The sequence below is a fragment of the Physeter macrocephalus genome, chromosome 21 (genome assembly GCF_002837175.3).
Source record: "Physeter macrocephalus isolate SW-GA chromosome 21, ASM283717v5, whole genome shotgun sequence".
Taxonomy (NCBI): Eukaryota; Metazoa; Chordata; class Mammalia; order Artiodactyla; family Physeteridae; genus Physeter; species Physeter macrocephalus.
In genome coordinates, this window is record NC_041234.1 from 91,679,978 (window position 1) to 91,703,738 (window position 23,761).

The following is a 23,761-nucleotide window of genomic DNA, read 5'->3' on the forward strand; positions in this document are numbered from 1 at the left end:
CTCATAGCATTGTGGTCGGAAAAGATACTTGATATGATTTCAATTTTCTTAAATTTACCAAGGCTTGATTTGTGACCCAAGATATGATCTATCCTGGAGAATGTTCCAGGAGCACTTGAGAAGAAAGTGTATTCTGTTGTTTGTTTTTGGATGGAATGTCCTACAGATATCAATTAAGTCCATCCTGTTTAATGTATCATTTAAAGCTTGTGTTTCCTTATTTACTTTCATTTCGGACGATCCATCCATTGGTGAAAGTAGGGTGTTAAAGTTCCCCACTATGATTGTGTTACTGTCGATTTCCCCTTTTACGGCTATTAGCATTTGCCTTTCGTATTGGGGTGCTCCTATGTTGGGTGCATAAATATTTACAATTGTTATATCTTCTTCTTGGATCGATCCCTTGATCATTAATGTAGTGTCCTTCTTTGTCGCTTGTAATAGTCTTTATTTTAAAGTCTATTTTGTCTGATATGAGAATTGCTACTCCAGCTTTCTTTTGATTTCCATTTGCATGGAATATCTTTTTCCATCCCCTCACTTTCAGTCTGTATGCGTCCCTAGGTCTGAAGTGGGTCTCTTGTGGACAGCATATATACGGGTCTTGTTTTTTGTATCCATTCAGCCAGTCTATGTCTTTTGGTGGGAGCATTTAATCCATTTACGTTTAAGGTAATTATCGATATGTATGCTCCTATTACCGTTTTCTTAATTGTTTTGGGTTTGTTATTGTCGGTCTTTTCCTTCTCGTGTGCTTCCTGCCTAGAGAAGTTCCTTTAACATTTGTTGTAAAGCTGGTTTGGTGGTGCTGAATTCTCTTAGCTTTTCCTTGTCTGTAAAGGTTTCATTTTCTCCGTCGAATCTGAATGAGAACCTTGCTGGGTAGAGTAATGTTGGTTGTAGGTTTTTCCCTTTCATCACTTTAAATATATCTTGCCACTCCCTTCTGTGGTTTTATCCTGTATGGGACTCTCTGAGCTTCCTGGGATTGACTGACTATTTCCTTTCCCATATTAGGGAAGTTTTCAACTATAATCTCTTCAAATATTTTCTCAGTCCCTTTCTTTTTCTCTTCTTCTTCTGGGTCCCCTATAATTTGAATGTTGGTGTGTTTAATATTGTCCCAGAGGTCTCTGTGACTGTCCTCAAGTCTTTTCATTCTTCTTTCTTTATTATGCTCTGCAGTAGTTATTTCCACCATTTTATCTTCCAGGTCACTTATCCGTTATTCTGCTATTGATCCCTTCTAGAGAATTTTTAATTTCATGTATTGTGTTGTTCTTTTTTTTTTTTTTTTTTTTTTTTGATATGCGGGCCTCTCACTGTTGTAGCCTCTCCCGTTGCGGAGCACAGGCTCCAAACATGCAGGCTCAGTGGCCATGGCTCACGGGCCCGGCCGCTCCGCGACATGTGGGATCTTCCCAGTCCAGGGCCTATTTCCTCTTCATTGGTTTGGTCTGGTGGGTTTTTACCTTGCTCCTTCATCTGCTGTGTATTTCCCTGTCTTCTCATTTTGCTTAACTTACTGTGCTTGGGGTCTCCTTTTTGCAGGCTGCAGGTTCGTAGTTCCCCTTGCTTTTGGTGTCTGCTCCCAGTGGCTAAGGTTGTTTAAGTGGGGTGTGTAGGCTTCCTGGTGGAGGGGACTAGTGCCTGTGTTCTGGTGGGTGAGGCTGGATCTTGTCTTTCTGGTGGGCAGGACCGCATCAGTGGTGTGTTATGGTGTATCTGTGGCCTTATTATGATTTTAGGCTGCCTCTCTGCTAATGGGTGTGGTTGTGTTCCTGTCTTGCTAGTTGTTTGGCATAGGGTGTCCAGCACTGTACCTTGCTGGTCATTGAGTGGAGCTGGGTCTTAGCCTTGAGATGGAGATCTCTGGGACAGCTTTCGCCATTTGATATTACGTGGAGCTGGAAGGTCTCTGGCGGACCAATGTCCTGAACTCAGCTCTCCCACCTTAGAGGCACAGGCCTGACACCCAGCCAGAGCACCAAGACCCTATCAGCTACACGGCTCAGAGATGTGGCTAGATAAAACTGTACTTCCAATTTTCTCCAAACAGTCTTGACCTATGCGTCCATCTCATGAATTCCAAGACAGTATTAAACTGATGCATATTTTCATAAATCAGGACCGTGTGGAATTCATCCGACCATCAGATGTCCTTGCCATCTCCCCCACTAGACTCTCCAAGGGCAGCCTCCGGGTCTGATGGAAAACACAATGGCCCCAGGATCAGGGAATCCAAGTTCAAGCCCCAGTTCATTCTAAGTAATTTGCTACCTTTCTTGGGTCTCTCAACATCTCTAGGCTTCAGTTTCTTCTCCAAACTGAAAGGGTTGATATATATGGTCACATTCAACTCTGAATACTTTAGAATCTGAAGTTAAATTTTATCTATGTGGCCATCAATGGACCTTTTCTACACCTTTATCAGTGGACCTCAACTGAGCAAGTAGGGAAGCTTTGCTCCTGCTATTATTTTCAAGCCATGCTCTCTAGCTCCCTTAAGAGGAATACAACAGAAAAGATAAAGTAAAATCACAGTAAGACACTAAAATACTGAGGAAATTTACTGTTAAAGCAGAAAGCCTTTGAATCAATCAAATCTATATTTACTGTTTTAAGGCATGTAAAACAATAATGTGTGCTGATATTATACGTCTCCAAAGGATTTTAACAAGAGCTATGTGCTTGCTACTTAACTGATGCTGTAATAACATGCAAGTTTAATCACTACTTAAGCATTATAATCACATTACTTAATTCAGTATAACACTGAGTCCTGCATCCTGACTCCAAGATTTTATTCTCTGTGAAATCTATGTCATCTATACATCCCTCCACTTTTATTGCCCTTCTCTCAAACTGTTTTGTTTTGTTTTGTTTTGTTTAAGGTAAGTAAATTCTTAAAGGTGTAACAGACTTTTGTCTGTGTGGTAAATGTTTCTTAGACTTAGCACTTTGCCTTAAAAACTAAAGAGATTTTGCCTATATAAAGATACCTTTATGTAATATTACTACCAAAGTAGCAAAGGTGGCATAAAAAGCCCTCCAAATTCTCTGTTATGCTAAGTCCCCAGTTTCAAGTTTTGAGATGTAATTAAACCTTAATAACTAACAAGAATTCAGAAAGGCCAAAAATAAGTCAAAGTTCTGCTGCTGGAACGATAAAGTACATGTGCTTTTCCCTATTACTCCTACAAAGCACAGCTAAAAAACATTATATATAAAACATTATATATAAAACAAATACAAGGGGCTTCCCTGGTGGCGCAGTGGTTGAGAATCCGCCTGCCGATGCAGGGGACACGGGTTCGTGCCCCGGTCTGGGAAGATCCCACATGCCGCGGAGCGGCTGGGCCCGTGAGCCATGGCCGCTGAGCCTGCGCGTCCGGCGCCTGTGCTCCGCAACGGGAGAGGCCACAACAGTGAGAGGCCCGCGTGCCGCAAAAAAAAAAAAACAAAAAAACAACACAGTAGTGAGTTCCCTGAGTTTTCTTTTGGCCTCATATATTCCAGACACGAAGCTGAAGAAATTGGCAACCTCAAAATGAGAATGAGGGCTTCCCTGGTGGCGCAGTGGTTGAGAGTCCGCCTGCCGATTCAGGGGATGCAGATTCGTGCCCCGGTCTGGGAAGATCCCACATGCCGCGGAGCGGCTGGGCCCGTGAGCCATGGCCGCTGAGCCTGCGCGTCCGGAGCCTGTGCTCCGCAACGGGAGAGGCCACAACAGTGAGAGGCCCGCGTACCACAAAAAAAATAAATAAATAAATAAATAAAATTTTTAAAAAAGGGCTGTCATGAAACAAAACAGAAAGTTTTTCAAGGTAACCAAACAGTAATAATAGTTATTTTTTAAAAACCAAGGGAGAGTGACCTTGGATTAGGCAATGGTTTCTTAGATATGACATCAAATCACACCAGCAACAAACAAACAAACAAAAAAAATGAGAATGAGCTCAGAGAATAAAGAAGCCCTCAGAAAGGCCTGCCCTCTCTAGCCAAGGGACCAGGAAAGGGGCAGCTCAGCAGTACAGAACACTTATAGCCAATAACCGCTCTACTTCAGCCAAACACCACAGAAAAAAATGTGACTATACCCACATCACCAAAGGCTTAAGGGAGCCTAAACTTGCATCCTCACCCGGTTGCAATGAGGCACACCTCTCCCTCCCAGCTGGGGTGGTGTCAGAGGAGGACTTTCACCACTGCCCAGTGGTAATATGGCCGTCCCCCTTCATGGTGTCAGTAGAAGCCATGTAGGGAGCAATGCCAAGGCATTCCTACCCTTCTCAGTCAGGGAGGTATCACTGGAGGTCTAGTGGGGAACCAGTATTCCCACCCTCACCCATCAGTAATGAGGAAACACCCCCTCAAGTGTCAATAGCGATCAACTGGGGAACCTGGTCAACTAGACCCACCTGGCAGTAATGAGGCAGCATCCTCTCAACCGCTGACAGAGTGGAGTCAGAAGAAGTCAGCTAAAATAAAAAGTTTCAATAAGATCCAAAATCTCATGACATAATGCCCAAAATGTCCAGGTCTCCATCAAAAAAGAATCACTTGTCATACCAACAATCAGAAAGGCTCAAGGTGCATGACAAAGGAATCAATAGAAGTCAACATCAAGATGACAGAGATGTTAAAATTATCTGACAAAGATTTTTTAAATTTATTTCTTGAATTAATTAATTAATTAACTTATTTTTGGTGGGCGGGCTTTCTCTAATTGCAGCAAGCGGGGGCTACTCTTCGTTGCGGTGCACGGGCTTCTCATTGCAGTGGCTTCTCTAGTTTGCAGAGCACGGGCTCTAGGTGTGCAGGCTTCAGTAGTTGTGGCTCACGGGCTCTAGAGCGCAGGCTCAGTAGTTGTGGCGCATGGCCTTAGTTGCTCCGCAGCATGTGGGATCTTCCCGGATCAGGGCTAGAACCTGTGTCCCCTGCATTGGCAGTCAGATTCTTAACCACTGCGCCACCAGGGAAGCGCTGACAAAGATTTTAAAGCAGGCATCATAAGAATGCTGAAAGGAGCAATTATGAACATGCTTGAAACAAATGAAAAACTAGACAGCCTCAGCAAAGAAATAAAAAGACTCAGTAAAGAAACAGAAGATATAAAGAACCAAATGGAACTTTTAAAACTGAAAAATACAATAACCAAAATAAATACTCACTCCACAGATAGGCTCATCAGCAGAATAGAAGGGACAGAGGAAACAATCAGTGAACTCAAAGATAGAAAAATGTCCAACCTGAACAACAGGGAGAGAAAAAGAAGCAAAAAATGAACAAAGCAATCAGGGACTTGAGGGACTATAACAGGAGATCTCACATTCATGTCCTCGGGGTCCTAGGAGGAGAGAAGAAGGGGGTGTGACTAAAAACATACTCAAAGAAATAATGGTCAAGAACTTCCCAAATTTGGCAAAAGAAATAAAGCTATGGCTTCAAGAGGCTGTGTGAACCCCAAACAGGATAAATCTGAAGAAATCTAATCTAACGTACGTCATAGTCAAACTTTTGACAAAGGAAGAAATCAGAGACAGAGAAATGACACCTTACCTATAGGGGAAAACAATTCACAGGACAGCAGATTTTTCATCAGAAACCATTTAGGCCATAAGGCAGGGGCACACAAGATTTTCCAAGTGCTGAAAGAAAGAACTGTCAACCCAGAATCCTATGTCCAGTGAAAATATCCTTCAGGAATGAAGGGGAAATCAAGACATTCTCAGATGAGGAAAACTAAGAATTGGTTGCCAGCAGACCTACTCTAAAAGAATGGCAAAAGGAAGGCCTCTAAACTGAAAGGAAATGATAAAAGAAGGAATCTTGTAACATGAGCAAGAAGAAAAGAACATGGTAAGAAAAGTATGGATACATACAATAGATTTTCTTTCCTTCCTTTTCTTGAGTTGTCTAATTTATGTTTGTGGTGATGGAATAGTTCTATATCTTGATGTGGAGGTGGTTACATGAATCTATAATGTGATAAATGGTGTAGACCTATATGCATACATTGTACCAATGTCACTTGCTGGGCTTTGATAATGTACTACAGTTACATTGGGGAAAATTGAGTGAAGGGTACATGATACCTCTCTGTACTATATCTTTGCAAGTTCCTTCAGATCTGTAATTAGTTCAAAGTTTTTTAAAAGTCTCATCAAAACCAAGCTATTTCCTAATACTGAAGTAATTTAAAACAAAGCCTATCAATGAGAGTCAAAGGCGAAGTCATTCATAGTCTGATGGTTATTTTTTGTCATTTTCTTTAATTATTTTTCCAAATAATTGACAACAAGTAATTTATCTGCTAAAAACGCCGCCTGTTACTCGATAACTATTAAACTGCTGATGCTGTCATTTACCTTATTCTTTTGATGTTTCTTCTTCTGGAGAGGTTTGCTTTAAATAAAATAGCTGGAAAAATAAATTGAAACTAACAGCCAAAGTTCTTTTTTTTTTTTGTGGTACACGGGCCTCTCACTGTTGTGGCCTCTCCCGTTGCGGAGCACAGGCTCCGGACGTGCAGGCTCAGCGGCCATGGCTCACGGGCCCAGCCGCTCCGCGGCATGTGGGATCTTCCCAGACCGGGGCACGAACCAGTGTCCGCTGCATCGGCAGGCGGACTCTCAACCACTGCGCCACCAGGGAAGCCCAGCCAAAGTTCCTTTGAAAATCAAATGACACTATATAAAATAACAACACTCAGCATTCATTGAATCTTGCGATATTCTAGGTACCGTGCTAAACACTCACATATGTTATTTTATTTAATTCCTATAAAATCCCTTGCTTTTTCCATTTGAGATGAGGCAACCATGACTCAATGAAATTAAGTAACTTGCTTAATTACACGCAAATAGCAAGTGGCAGAGTCTGATTTTAAGCCAGGCTTAGAGCCTTAACACTGTTAACCACTACTATACTATTAAGTCCACAATGTTCAAGTACTATGTTATGTAATAGATAGAAGGGATGTGTGCTGATGTCCAGTGAATGATTCCTATTAAATCACACATTGCTAATGATTTTAAGTATTTCAATTAGGATTTCAATCAAAAACTAAAAGAAATAAATGTTTTTCAATAGATTATAGCTAGGAAATCATAAGAACTGATTTTATGTCTTAAAGGTAACGTTCAATAGCATGACTTCCCTACAAGATTATGACAATAAGTCTTACAATGGTGTAAGGTGCTGAAAACTAGTTGTTATAGATTTTCATGTTATACAGGCATAAGAAGTTTCTGATAGGCTAAAGATTACCAGATTCTCTAAGAGAGTAAGGGAAAAAAATCCACAGAAAAATTACACTTTTTTATTTGTTAAAATGCTCTTAATTTTCAAAAGCCAACATAAAGTTAACTTTAAATTATGTTGAAGGACAAAAATATTACAGAAAAGGCACTGACACCTTTAATTGTATACCATCTGAAACAAATATTTTTGGGGTAGGCTTCCTAAAATGTTTCACAAATATACCAGGCTCCAATCAACACAACTAAAGTGAACCTTCATTTAACTGGAAATTTCCTGCAACTCTTAAGAGAAAGATAAATGATCATAATGCAAACTATTCTTGTAATGGTCCTTTAAAAACAAGTATTCAATATATGTTTCTGAAGCTGTACACTTGGAGACTTTAAAAACCATAAATTAAAGCCATTCACAGATCCCTTCCATATCCTTCCATATTCTTTATTGCCCTTAAAGAAATATATTCATTCCTGATGATACAAATGCTTCTCATTTTTAGATAAAGTTTAATTTGTAGATCTCTGCTTACTGTTCTCTCTTTGCCCATGTTTTATACCAAAATACAACATTCTATTTTAGCTTCATAGAAAGCCATTTTTGAACAAAATGACTCCCAAATGCATTGAGAGGGTTCATGCCATCTCATGTTTTTTTGCCTGACTGGTAAAATAGCAAGGCCTGATGCAGCAGCTGCTACCATGTTCTCAGTTACTTCAGGAATTTTTACAGTTTATTGGCATAACATGAGAGTTTATACAATTATCTACAGTATGTCATGACTAATACATACACATTACTAATATTACAAGCTTGCTGCTTGGGCTTACTTTTTCCATTAAGAAAAACACTGACATCGTGATGTTAATTATCATGGAAATCTATGGTGTATCATGTTTTCGCCTTTGAGCAAAAACATTAGAATCCATTAAGTTCATAGTTTTTAACTGGCATACTAGACAACGTGCCAGTTTCATGACCCATTTTGGCCTTCAACCCAGTCCGCCTATCAGTGAAATAAAACATGGAAAAATCATTTTCATGATATCACTCACCTACTGAAAAACTGCCAGTGGTTTCCCTCCGCAGCCTAGTATTTAAGTCTCTCCATTTTCTGGCTCCATTTTTCTGCCTTCTCTCTTACTACTAAATATCAATCAGCTGAACAGACCCCAACAGTCATCTGTACATCCTTATCTTTGAACTCTTACTTATACATTCCCTTCACCTGGAATGCCCTCTCATAGCAAAACTTTACCAGCCGTCAAGGCTCACCTCAAAGCTTAAGTCCTTGATTGAACCTACCTTGATTGGTCCCACTGTGTCTATTCCTTTGGCACTTTCTTTCTCAATTCCCTGTTAAATGTCTGTACATATCACCTATCCAAAGATATTGCAAGTTCCTTGGATACAGAGGCTCTTGATCAAGTAACTTAACTGCTCCCTCTCCATTAGATTATATATCTTTTTAAAATCAGGAGGGTTGGATTAAATGATCCCTAGGGGTCCTTCTGGGTCTAAAATTTTATACATCTATTTCTTGCTCATCCTATAACGTGTATATATCGTAGTCATCTGATAAATATTTTGAGCTGTCTCTCGGACTTTATCAAGTCCTATTATAAAATTACCCAGTTACGGCTATTGGAAAATATTCCAAGTATTGCAATTTCCAGATGGCAATTAGGAAGAGCTTCCAGCTTAATCAAGCAGCCATAATTAGTAAGCTAAATATTCATTCAGTCATTTTCTCATTCAACCAATATATTAATTAAACATCAGGGACAGGTATCATGCTCTGATGTGGAGATGACAGACCTGGCCCGTGCCCTCAAGGAACTCACAATCCAGTGGGAGACACAGAGAAGTCAAAGCACTATTTACAATAAAGATTGCTAAAGAGAGGCACACACAATACTATAGAAACATATGGAAGAAACAGGTAGCAGTGGCTGTGAGGTAGAGGAAGCTCAAGGAACCGTTCCCAGGACAGGCGACAACTAAAGTGAACCCTGATGGAACCAAACAGTCGGCATTTCAGGGAGAGTACCAAGCACAAAAGTGTGGGGATAAGAGAACATGGCAAGCTGGAGGAAGCGCAATTTAGAATGCAACTTTAGGTTAGTTTGGATTTTTGTCCTTAAGCAAATGGGTAGTCGATGTTATGGAAATAATATCTCCAGATAAGTCATGAAATTGACCGAAGATTCAAGTTTTATGTTAGAAACAGTGTACAGCAGAGACTGTTAGTTGTCCCCCAATATCTGTGCTTCCCTTCTTATACAGTAATAATAATTTTAGCTGGGCACATGGCCACGTAGCTAAGGACCACATTTCCCAGCCTCCCTTGTGGCTAGGGGACACCATATGACTAAGGGCTGGCCAATGGGACATGTGCAGAAGTGATGTAGGAAACTGCCAAGATATACCCTTACACAGAAGGAGTGTCTTTTCTCCCGCTCCTTTTCCCAGCCCTTCTGTTGGGATGAGAATGTAATACTGAGTTAGAGCAGCCATCTAGGATCACAAGATGGAAGCTGCTTGTTAAGGTGGTAGAGCAACAAGACAGAAGGAGCCTGGGTACCTGATAATGGAGCAGTTGCCATCCGACCCTGAACTGCCTACTTGGACTGTTATGTGAGAAAGAAATATCTTGTTTAAGGCACTGGATTTGGGGGTCTCTATTACAGCAGCTTAACTTGTATCCACATGAATATACAGTGGAATTTAAAATTGGATCTAATAATATATGTGTGTGTGTGGGGGGGGGGTGTGTGTGTGTGTAACTGAATCACTTTGCTGTATACCAGAAACTAATACAACATTGTAAATCAACTAGACTTCAATAAAAAATAAATTTAAAAAAATGAAATAAAATAAAATTGGATCTAATAGACTCAAGAACTGTACACACTTACCAATAACACCAGACTGAATTTAAAAGGGAGTTCTATAATTCACATCTTTCAAGTTTAAGTGAGAGTGTATAGGTTATCAGAAAGTAGTTGTACTAAAACAACTTAAAGTAGTACATATGAATAGAAGGCAAAAATGAGTTATCAACATAAATCACCTAAATAATGTGGTTACAATAGTGTAGCCATGGGCTCATGTTAATTTGTGGTCCTAAAATTACTATTCCAGTATTCAGAATCAGTTTTTTTTTTAACTGATAGAAAAGTTTTAATTAGCAAAGATGACACAGGAAAGGAAGGAGCAACATCCACACCCAGATTAGCAGCATCCATGCTCCCCAACCTAAGGAGACTGATTTCTAAGGTTCTCAAACTATCAGGTAAAAGTGACTATAATAGGTCTTCAAGAGTCTCAGGTTGCCCTGTGCATACTATTCCTAACACAGCAAGCTATACATAGGAGCCCAAAAAGCCCTTTGGGGATACCCCAACAAGGCTTATCCTATCCCATGCTGCCTTCCAGGGTTGATATCCATCCCCCACTTTCCCCACCATATTGAAATTTACCTTCATGGTCAGGCTCTTAGTATCTTTCAAGATGATAATTACATATCAAGTAAACTATTCCATGTTAATAAAGCAAGTTTAGAGGAGACATCGCCAAGGCTTTCTGTAAACCCATTTTAACCTGCGAGAGCAAAGTACCTAACCTTCATTTGGTTGGATCAAAAAAAAAAAAAAGTGATTTTGTTAACTAAAAACCAAAACTAAAACGAACAGACAAAAATTCTCTAGAAGCCACAGGTCTAACCAAATAGTGGAAATGTTAGGCAAATTATAAGACTGCAGTACTTTTGGCAAAGAAGTAACATTTTAGGGACTTCCCTGGTGGTCCAGTGGTTAAAAGTCCGCCTTCCAATGCAGGGGACACGGGTTCAATCCCTGGTCGGGGAACTAAGATCCCACATGCCGTGGGGCAACTAAGCCCAAGCGCCGCAACTGCTGAGCATACGCCACAACTAGAGAGCCCATGTGCCGCAACTACTGAGCCCGTGCACTCTGGAGCTCACGCGCCACCACTAGAGAGAGAAAACCCGCACACCACAACTAGAGAGAAGCCTGCGCACTGCAACAAAGAGCCCGTGAGCCACAACAAAGGATCCCACATCCCGCAACGAAGATCCCACGTGCCGCAACTAAGACCTGATGAATTTAATTTAATTTAAAAGAAAGAAGTAACATTTTAAAAACAGACAGAACCACTAGGTGCCCTTCAAATCATGTCATGGAAGCTATCTATTCCTATACAAGTCCCTTGGCAGCTTGTTTTTCCACTAACTACATTTTTCCAATTGAATGTTAAATGATGATGGTCACAACTGTGATTTTATAATCTCCATTTAAGTCACTGGAAAGGGATATAGGTAACAACCCAGAAGGTACTTTGGGCACACAAAGAAAGAATGAGGGTTTTATAACTAAGGGCAGCACTTCAGCTTGATGGAGCCAGAGACTAATTTTCCTCTTCCTCACTGTAGTTATGATGGACTGCGACCAAAGAGCACCAAGAGAGACACACTAGGCTTTCCCAGGCATTTCCACAGCTCTTTAGGAGAACAAAAAGAGTGAACTGGATACTGTGACTGCCTCTCAGAATGAAGACAGGACTTGGCCTTGTTCACCACTGCATCCCCAAGACCTGGGTCAGAAGGTACTTCACTAATTTATCTTGAATGAATTGATGTGAAATGCCTCATTTCCTCTCATCAGAGACACGGTGCTGCCCTATATAGTAAGGCTAATTAGAGCCACTGAGTCTCCTCTATCTGCAAATGAAGCAGATTCATCTTTAAAAATGGTAGATGGACCTAACCCACACACAGAGTCACTCAGAGCCATTCTAAACCATTTAAGGGTCTAAACCATTTTTGGCACTAAGTTAAGCAGAAAATCAAAACTATTGTCAAGTAATAGTTTATGCATATACTGTAATGGGTTCATTTCTTAAAATCAATGAATGATATCTCAAGTCATAGAAAACTCAATTTGCACAGTACTCTAGATCCTCTTTTCTAAATGGTGTGATACTTTCTCATTCGGAATGGCCCTCTTAAAGCAAACCAACTTGGCTTGCCTTAAATAAGCAGGTTTCTAACCCCCTTCCACATAACCCAGTATCATAATAGCTTAATAACAAAATTAGCAATGGAAAAAGACACCAAATTTCCTAAATCGAAATTCCTAAATCAAGCATCTTTTTTTAATTCCACAGCACCTGACTCCTTGATCCCTATTAATCTCCGTGATAAAGATATGCTTCCACCTAATTATCATCAAGGTGCACTTAGGTGTTCTTCTAGTGACAGCAGTGTCATCTTGTTTGGTTCTATCCTACCCATCAGCTGTGACATCACCACACCACTGCCACACATAAAGAGCAGAGAATCCATGTATAGAAGGAAATTTTAAAAAAATACTTAAGATTCACAGTAAGCCATTTTAAAGTGAATCAAGTCACTTTAGCTTCAACTGAAACTACTTGGGGCCCTGAATAGAAATTCAACTCAAGTATATAATAAGCACAGAAAAATACGGAGGAAGTTTTAAGTAACATTTCAAAACTGTTCTGAAAGGAAAAGAAGTAACAAGAGACGGATCCAAGATTAATTCATTTTAAAAGACACCTGTGTTCTTCAAGATATCTAATTATGTCCATGGATTATTATTATTATTATTTTTTTTTTTTGTGGTATGCGGGCCTCCCTCTGTTGCGGCCTCTCCCGTTGCGGAGCACAGGCTCCGGACGCACAGGCTCATTGGCCATGGCTCGCGGGCCCAGCCGCTCCGCGGCACGTGGGATCCTCCCAGACCGGGGCGCGAACCCGGTTCCCCTGCATCGGCAGGCGGATGCGCAACCACTGCGCCACCAGGGAAGCCCCCATGGATTATTTTTAATAATAAAAAGTAAACAGCTATTCTTTAGCCTGAAAGGTAACACTGACTCTAACTTATTACTATAATGAAGAACTGGGAACAGCCTGCTCCCTCCCATGCCACGCACACAGATATTTGGTTTAACAGCTCCCACTAGACAGAAATGTAGTCCTTGACTATAACAACTGACTATATCTTGGTGAAGTCTGAGTGGCTGAAAAATCCTTTCAGATTTTTTTCAAAATATTCCAACTACTTCACAATATCTGTATGTAATATCATGCAATACATTTTTAAAATAAATTTATTTATTTATTTTTATTTTTGGCTGTGTTGGGTCTTTATTGCTGCGCGAGGGCTCTCTCTAGCCGCAGAGAGCGGGGGCTGCTCTTCGTTGCGGTGCGCGGGCCTCTCATTGCGGTGGCTTCTCTTGTTGCGGAGCACGGGCTCTAGGCGCGCGGGCTTCAGTAGCTGTGGCACGTGGGCTCAGTAGCTGTGGCTCGCGGGCTCTAGAGCGCAGGCTCAGTAGTTGTGGCGCACGGGCTTAGTTGCTCCGCGGCTTGTGGGATCTTCCCAGACCAGGGATTGAACCCGTGTCCCCTGCATCGGCAGGCAGATTCTTAACCACTGCACCACCAGGGAAGCGCATGCAATACATTTTATGAGACCCTTTCTGTAACACGTCACCCCAGTACTAAATCCCAGCAAACTATATCCCTGTTGCTTTTATCTCAACCACCTATCCACTAGTACTCTATGTCAGGCGTAACCTTCAGAAATATTAAAAAAAAATGCCAGTGTACACACATAAAATTTCTCAGGCATCCCTGGCTCTGGTCCATTATAGAAGCGCGCACAGACAAGGCGGTAGCCATTCACACAAGCGGGTGTAGCAGTTTTTGTCTGTAAATACAAGTCTGGCTTAGTTATGTAGTACTAATATCAATACACTTGTGATAAATACATAATGAGCAGATTTATATAAACAATTTGGACTGAGAATTCAAAATCAGATAAATACATAATCCTTTGAAAGACCAGTCGCTAATCAAAATGAAATTAAAAGAAGGCGTTCTATAGCAATTTGGAGCTAGATGGCACAAAACAGCATCAAATGTGCGTTACACTGAGCAGAGCTCTATGGACATTTTGATGGGGAAGCAGTAGTACCAACAGCCACACTACTTCTAGCCCCTTCATGGCCACATTTGTTTCAAAACATATTTCTCTTTTTGGGGTGATGAAAGTGTTCTAAAATTGACTGTGGTGATGGTTGCACAACTCCATGAATATACTAAAAACCACTGAATTGTACACTTTTAATGGGTGAACCATATGGTAGCTGCATTATAGCTCAATGAAGTTGCTCCCTATTTTTAAAAACATGTTTGTGGAGCAAAATATTGCACACAAAAACAGCTCTGATTGGCTGCCAATATAAGGGATTCTGAATTTGATTTACCCTCAAATTCTTTTCCCAGTTCAAAATAAACATATACACACATGCATGCACATCTGCACACACACAGGCAACATACAGGCACAAAGCTTTGGGCGTTAAAATGTCAGAATGCTTTCCCTGTTTTTCAATAAGACCCTCGCTCTTCAAAAGTGCCTTATTAAAAATACCTTGCCAACTTTAACACCCTACTCTGAGGGTTCCCCTACATTTCTCCAGAATGTTTTCTAACATGCCTTAGTTAGCTATCATGCTCCTATATAATGTCCCCTGTGAGAGACAGAATAAAAGGAAGGGTTGTGGTTCAAAAGCACAGACTCTACAACTAGACTGCATGGATGCTAGCTCTTTTACTTATTAGGTGTGTAACCTTGGGGTTGTAATCTAACTTCTCTATGCCTCAGTTTTCTCATCTGTAAAATGGGGATAACAATAGCCCCTCCCTCACAGCACTGTTGTGTGGTTTAAATGTGTTAATGCATATACAGCACTTACAATGGTGCCATACTCGTGGTGGGTACTGTAATAAATTATTACTGATTGGCATTAGCATTAGTATTAGTATTGGCTGATATCAAGTTGCTTCATGTTCTCTGTTGCCTTTGCTAGACTGTAGGATTATCTCAGGGCAGTGAACACCTTTTCTCCCTCCTAACCAAATGCTTTACATACAATTACTCCACAAATGCTTCCTCAGAATGTTTAAACACCACAGCTATATGATGCCAAAGGCACTTAGAAAATTCCGTAATAAATCCAAAACTCATTTTGATAAATGTCAAATTGTGCAAGTACATATGCAGACCTAGAATAATGGTTGGCATTTCCACTGCTGATGTTTTGGTTCATCCCATCAACTGAAAGACTAGAGATACGAAAGGATCCTTAGTCTTCTATATCATTAGTGGAAAAGCACTAGGTTAGAACCACGGGCCCTACATCCTGCTCCTAGATCCACCTCAGACAATGCGACCTCTGCAAGCCACTTAACCTCACTGTGCATCTGCCACTGGAAGGATAATTAACCATTCTTCAAAAGCAAGATGCTCTAAATAAAGGGCATTATCTTTCATATTGAGCTCATTTCTTGAGGGTAGAGTAAGTCTAATCTTTGAAAAAAAACTTTTAAACATTTTCTTTTCCTGTTCAAATGTGATGCTGCTGATGATGATTATAAACGCAGGTAAAGCTGCTAATAAATAATATTATCTCATTAGTGTGGTGAGCTAGGCTTTTCAGTACTTGAACATACATTATCATAATAATCATCACAAAACCCTGTGAATAGACAGCAATGAGTTGCCTGGTTCTTTCCCTTCTGTGCACCTATGGTATTCCAAATCCAAGTCCACTACCCAAGGGGTATCTTGTCTCATCACGTGTCTGACATGGCAACCAAAGGAGAACACTGGAAGGTGGAAAAGCAGGCATGCTACCTTCATATACTTCCGACTCAAAAGGTTAGACCAGCTCTGCAACTACAGCAGCTCTCAGTAATATATTTAGACTTAGACATTCATTTCTCAAAACTGCTCTTGAACTTTTATCATCTCTAAGCGGCTTGACTACTACGAGTCTTCCAATATTTTCCACTTTGAGGGCTTGAAATCTGTAATAGAGATAAATCAGGAAAATGCATTACCTCTTGAAGTATCAGAACACCACGAGTTTTCACGTTTAAAAGACAACACTGTTTGCTGTGCACATTTTCCTACATCTCCCTTTCCCTTCAAAATGGAGATTAAATTTTAAATCCTACTAAGCTAAACAGTATTGTATTTAAGTATATACTGGGTCAATCATATTTAAAAATTGACATTTGCCTCACATTCAATGTAATGCCATCTTTGAATAAGTAATAGGCCAAGCATTTACCACAAACTTTCTTGTCTGCCAGAAAACTAGTGCTACTTCTAAATGGTCTACTCACCATTTAAAAGATACATGTTCAGAAAATAGCATCCCAGGTGGGATTAAGGCAGTATAAAGGAAAGATGCAATTTTCCCTAAGATTTCTGGTTCATATATAAATGGCAAAGCTCCAAAAGTTTTAACCAGTTAGGCCATAAACCTACTAAAAGAGTCAATAATAACTATACCTACTATGTGGCTTGAACTGTGCTTGGCACTTTACATGCATTATTTCATTTAATCCTTAAAACCAACAGACGAGGTTGTTTACAGAGGGGGCAACAAGGCTCAGAGAGGTGAAGGGAGTTGCCCAAAATTACACTGCCAACAAGAGGCAGAGTTTGGATTTGAACCCCAGTCTGAGATTCCAGGGCCGAAGGTCTCAGCCACTGAACTCTATACAGCCTTCGCACAGAGAAACATGCAAGAGTGGAACAGAAAACTTTGTTGAAATGAAGCATTCTTTAGAAATAAGTGGGACCACGAAGCAAAACTCTACAACTCTCTTATCCCTTTTTACTGAATAGACTATAAAAGCACGTCACACATAGAATATAAAAACCATTCCTTAATCACGCCTCTATACCCATGTCCCTATGATCTTCGGGCAGTAAAATGTTACAACAAGGTCAGGCCCTGGGAACTGTGTCTGGAGTGGGACAGCAATAATAAAAACCAGTTGAAAGATTTCATGTTTGACTTACTCCCTTTACTTTCACCCCCTTTCTTCACTTGCCTTTCTCTTCATCTTTCTCATTTGGAGGAAAGCAATTCACTGCTTTGCAACAGGCATACCTCTGACGTGCTGCTTGCCCCTTTTCAAAACCACCTCAAACTCTAGAAAGCTTTTATCAACCTCCGAGCACATGAGGCTTGATAACTTTCCTCTACTATTAAATATTTCAGTAGGCAGCAACTGACAAAGCAGTTTGTATAGTGAATGCATTATAAACGAAAGCAGCTTCAAAGTTAGCAAAAGTTAACTTCAGTCAGTGACACAAGCAAGTGTGCACAGAATGGGGCAAAGCTTTGACCCCATCAATTGTGCTGCGTTAAGTTCATGATCATTATGTTCTAACAACCTCTCTTCTGAAGACAGCAGTCCCTTGGCAGGCCCTTCACTGTCAGCCTTAGCTACCACCCCGCAACATGAAGACCTCAGCTAGCACGCAACACATTTTAAGGTTCAGATCATTATCAAACAACCAGAGTGCTCTCTTGAACTAAAAGAAATTATGCAACATAGGGGGAAAAAATGGATGTCTATTGCCTTTGCTGTAGGCCATTAGGGGTTTTAAGGCTATGAAAATATATGAGTATTTGACTAAAGGAACAGACTCAAACAGCACAGTGTGGCCTCAGTGTTTTTCAAAGGGTCACCCCAGGGTTACCACAGCTGCCCTTGCAGGCAGACTTTCTCTGAAGTACTGGGTTTTACCTCCAATTTTCATGATGAATACTGCATTCTGAAGCACAATGTATTTGAATTTAAATATTGTTAATTATTTAAAATTAGCTACCACTGAATGTTCTTCTCGATGTTTGTGTAAAATAAATGCTTCAAGAAAACACAAGCTGCTTTATTTTGTAACTCCAAGTACACATTATCATGTCACCACCCTGCTCATCCAGTATACCCAGTGTGCTCCAGTTTGAGAGAAAGAGCGCTGGACAGAGATTCTATTTGTTTGAACTACTGCAATGCCAGGAATATAATAGGTACTTCATAAGTATTTGTGGAATGAATTGGCAGAATGGCTTCAAGGACTAGTTTTCAACTTCAAGAACATTCCAGAAAAACCTTTTGAGACACATAATTACAAAAGAAAACCACAAAAGAACAAAGACAAAGAAAATACACCAATTATGATTTACAAATATTGATAAGGGAGAACAATAAAAACCATACTTTGCTTAGGCTGCCAGGATGTCATACAGAGATAATATTGCAGGGGGTAGGGGTGGTTAGGGTGATTAAAAACCAATTCCAGTTAGCGAACGCTAAGATGAGTTTTCAACTGACTCTTGTGCTTTCCTCTGTACATTTTTAATATGAATGATTTCAAACTTACAGAGGAAAATAAGGAATTGTAATGGATACCCGTGTTCCTGTGTACCCAATGCATGATGCTGAAACTACTGAAGTCCAGGAACCATGCCTCATTTGTTTTATACCTTTCTCTGGATTTTAATACAGATTTCTATATACATGAGGAGTTCAAGAAATGTTTAACAACTGCCAAGAATAAGTGTCTAATCATATTAAATTCTTAACTGCATCCTCTCCGCGAGCCCCTCCCCAAAAAAGACTTGCCCTAAAAAGAGCATGCTTTGTTTTAAATAACAAAAGAAAAACAAAAAATAAATACTTTTACTGGTCCTAGATGAAAGAGTATTGAAAGACTGGGGTCTCAGCTCATTTCAATCATGTGACCCGGCCCTATCTGTTTTCCTATGATAAAATGAGGCTCATACGGCCAGCCCTCTATCCAGAGTTGTTGCATGAATAAATCAGCATGTATTTACATGGTAACCATTACAAGCGAGGTATTGGGAAGGATAATATAGCATATTTACCTGCCTAATCACTACCAACAGCAACGACTTACTATGTGCAAGGCCCTGATTTAAGCACTTTTATGTAAGGTATACAATCCCTTATCTGAAAACCTTGGTGCCAGACGTGTTTCCAAATCCAAAAACGTCCAGACTTTTTGGTAGGCAGTAACCTGCAGGTACTATACATTATGTAATACCCCAGTATGGTCTGAGGCACTGCCCCATAAACACATTACTAATTTTACAACAAAGCCAAATAAATATTAACATTAAGTAGAATAAAGGCTATAAAATACATTCACATCAGTTCAAGTCAAATTTTGCCAGCATCTGAGTTTTGGCACCTAACTTACCAAATAAAGGTTTTATCACACCTTTTTAAATTAAAAATTGTAGACAACAAATTTTAGATGTACCTAACTCATTCAGTCCTTCTAAGTACTCTAAGATCGAAGTTCTCTTATTCCTATTTTACAGATGAAAACTATGAGGTAGAGAGAGATTAACTAACTCACCCAGTATACCCCAGCTAGTAAGCCTCCTGGCCTGAACTGCAACCCAGGCGGCCTAGCTCCACTATTGTGCTCTTAACAACGATGCTCTATGACTTCTCTCAGAAACCGCTTGATGACACCAGACAAACATGTGAAAAGTAAAACAGTGCTAAACAATTTAAGTATCCAAAACAATAGGGGAAACAGCACAAGGCAGCATTTATTCGTTATTCAACAACTATTTATAGAGGACATGCCATGTGCCAGGTGCTCAGGAGACAACGACGAGCGAACCAGACAAGGTCCAGGTTGCCTTCATGCAGCCACAGACCGGTGGGAAAATGGCCCGGCATCAAATAAACATAATTATGACATGCATGGCAGGTTCGTGTGACTGCTGTTCACATCCAGAGGAGGAGATCAGGTCGGGGGGGGCGGTGTAATAGGACATAAGATTGGAACTGTTCCTTGAGTAGTACTGGGGTTTGCAAGGACAAAAAGGAAAAGGCAGGGCTTTTGAAACAGATGATGGCATGGCATCCATTCAAAAGGCCGTTACTGTGCGCCTACTCTATGCCAAGAATAATGCTAAGCACAAAAGTTCCAAACTAGGTAAAAATCCATTTAAACCAACAGAGGATTTGTGTAAGAGAATAGTAAGGACAAGTGGGATAGTAGGCCTGGGTCACATCATGGAGAACCCTTGAGTGTTAAGTTGAGGAGCTGGGATTAGACCCTGCAGGAGTCCCTGAAAGTTATTTTGCAGGTTTCTGCCTCACAATATTAGGATTTATCCCTATGGAATGTCAATGACTATCTGCATTCCTATTTGGGGCCAATTAGACCTCAAAGCTGGATTGCTTTCAAGCAAGGGCTCAGGGCAACAAAATAAATGCCAAGTCTACATTCATTTAATCCTCAAGGAATAGAGAAAACTCTAATCTCTCAGAAACTAAAGGTATGGCAATTTGAAAATGCTGGAGAAGGCAATGACCAACTCCTCTTTTTTTTGTTTTTTTCCCAATTTTTCTATTTATTTATTTATTTTTGGCTGCGCGCGGTCTTTCTCTAGTTGCAGCGAGCGGGGGCTACTCTTGATTGCGGCACGCAGGCTTCTCATTGCGGTGGCTTCTCTTGTCGCGGGGCAGGGGCTCTAGGCGCGCAGGCTTCGGTAGTTGTGGCACACAGGCTTCAGTAGTTGTGGCTCGCGGGCTCTGGAGTGCAGGCTCAGTAGTTGTGGCGCACGGGCTTAGTTGCTCTGCGGCATGTGGGACCTTCCCGGACCAGGGCTCGAACCCATGTCCCCGGCATTGGCAGGCGGATTCCTAACCACTGCGCCACCAGGGAAGTCCCCCAACTCCTCTTAAAATCCCAAAGGCCGTTTCTAAAACCTAAGTTATTCCTTCATACGCAAATGAGATTTCCAACCTTCCAAAGTACATTTCTATGAGAAAATAAAACATCATTCTTTGAAAAACAAATTCTTAAGTTGAACGATGATCTGATCTTTAATGAGGCTGGTGACAACTTACCTCAGGGCACAGGTGACAAGGTGACAGTGGAAACTCAACTGCTTTTTAACATACCTCAGAGTTCCCACTCCCCTATCCCCTTATCTAAGCAGAGTGGAAGAAGTGAATTACATATTTATTCAGCATACATATCAAAGATTTTCATTCTCAGGTCTTAATGCAAACAACTGAGTAGCGAGGTAGCCTATTTGCCCTCTGCAAAACAAATTCTCTTTACGCCCACTAATTTTTTTTTCAGTCATTGACCTTCAACAGAGAAGTAGGTAACAAAAGACTCTTCAGTGGCTTCCCGCTGTTCTGAGAACCAAACTCAAATTATCTCTCAGAATCTCCAGGCCCTGCATCACCTATTATCTGCCTCTTTCCAGGTTCCTTAACTCCTTTAACCACTCCCCCACATAGCTCACTAGGCTCCATCCTCGCTGGCTTGTTTTCTGTTCCTCAAACATCTCAAGTTTGTTTTTCTGCCTCAAGGCCTTGACTCCTACTCTTCTCTCGGCTCCTGACAAGGTAAGCTGAAAAGGTAAGCTCAATCTCTCTTCTTTCACGTCTCTATTCAAAGGTCACCTTTGCTGGGAGGCCTTTCCAGAGCACCCTTACTAAATAGGCCGGTCCCAGTTCTCCATTTCACAGTATTTCCATCATTGTGGTCACTACCATCTACAAGGATCTTCTTCATTTGTTTCCTTGTTTATTGTCTATATCCTTTGGTGGAATATAACCTCTGTGAGACTCTAGAAGTATAAGAATCATGCCTCCTAAGGTTTATCATTGTGCGTAACACAGGTCCTGGCAGATAGAAGGTGCTCAACAGATTTCGTAAAATAAATTACTAAATGAATGAAGAATATATTGAAAGGCTGATTGCTATGAATGTCAGTAACTTGAGAAAGCCTTTTTCTTTCTAATTTTGAGATGTTTCTCTACAGCTGTTCATTTTTCAAAATTCTTTCTACATTTTCTGAAATCTGGTGACACCTGACAAATTGTTGTGCTAGCTCATGGCAATAAAAATATATCACTCAACCAATGGATTTAAGAAAAAATACTTTGAGGAGGTTGTAGTAGTTTATTAAACATCAATAAAATCAAACAATTTGAAAATTGGTTAGTCTCATTCCACTGATGTAAGTCAAATTACATGAAGAAAAGTCATTTAAAATGTAAAGAAATGAAAACGAAGATAATTCGACAGCAAACTGCAATTATGTTTACTAACATCAGAAATATCCAGTTTGATAACTTCTAGGTGTCCTAGGTGGATTATCAAGTACATTTTGAGTAACATTCTAAGATTCAGAGCAAAATGCTTAAGACAAACTCATATCCACCTTTATCTTTTTCTCTGGCAAACATAAGTAGTTCATACTAGGGCAATGTTACCTTAGACTTGGTATCAGTAACAATTACCAAGGAAAAAAAATGGCATAGTAACATAAACTCTTTTCTTTGAAACAGTTGGCAAGTTTGTATATCTTTCCAGAAAGGGTTGGCAAGAAAATTACAGATTTAGAAGGGTGGGCCTATTGGTATAAATCCCCTTTCCCTACTATATCCCATTTTTTAAAAGAACTACAGTGAAGTCAGAAATTTACCAGATGAATGAGGGAAGCTACAAATCACCTGTAAGCCATATAAGCCATATAACTAAACTTGACGATCAACAGACTTTAATATTCTTGTGAAAACCACTTTCCTCAGAACATCACCTTAAACTCGATACTGTCATACCACCCCTTTTTAAAGTGTGCTTATAAAAATGGCAGATTAAAAGCCTTGGGAATTTGAGGCTCTTATTTATCTATTTTAAAAACACATCATTTGATGTTGCAGCAGAAGCTACATGCTTTGTCTCACTGCCAAAAAAGTGCTCCCAGGACAGTGAAATTTAGCCATCATCTTCATTCACAACTTGGTCTCTTCTGAGGTGACTGCCAATTAGCTCACAGTATGTCAATGGCAACACCTGGTCACACATCAAGCAAACAATTCTATCACTGTTAAGTATAAGGATATGAATAAAAACTTGCAGATAAGGGAGCTAGTATTTTTAAACGTAAAATGATGTCATAACTGCTTAATGGATTATTTCATTTTTCTCAGTTTTCAAACTTGAACACTGGATACAGCCCATTTCCAAGAACACAGCCACCAAGGTCAGCATGTGCCACTTCACTGTATCTGCCTCCACTTTCAGCTTCTTCATTCAATTTTCTTCACGCACTAATTAGCGCATGGAAGTGAGTAAACGAACCTCAGTATGGGAGCTAACAGGGCAACTGCATGGGGAGAAGGCGATATTGCTAGTGCTGTGTGAAATCAGCTTCAGGGCACTAATCCCCAGTCCACAGAAAAGTCGTCTGTTTGACATGGTTTTTAAATTCTGCTTCTTGAGGGTATATACAAATATGAGATCTGAAGTAAGAAATTGTGGCTTCTTTAAAAGAAAAAACAAAAACAAAGGCAGGGGCCCTCCCAACAGAGACAGTTTTAAACTCCAGAGTCTGTCAGTTCCCATTCAGTGTGCTTAGTAACCAGCCTATGCTAACTTGAGTGACTTTATCCCAAACCACAAGCCCTCTGACTACATTAAAACGATGAACACCCCAGTCTGCAGGAGAAACGGAGCCAGGCATCAAAGTCTCTCTCTCTCTCTCTCTCTCTCTCTCTCTCTCTCTTTCTCTCTCTCTCTCTCTC

The 23,761-nt window shown here is 40.4% G+C and overlaps 1 protein-coding gene across 1 annotated transcript in view; it reads right to left on the reverse strand.

The window, feature by feature from the left end:
• Positions 1-23,761, reverse strand: part of KLHL13 (kelch like family member 13) — a 180,755-nt gene that overhangs the window by 155,836 nt on the left and 1,158 nt on the right. The window lies entirely within an intron of this gene.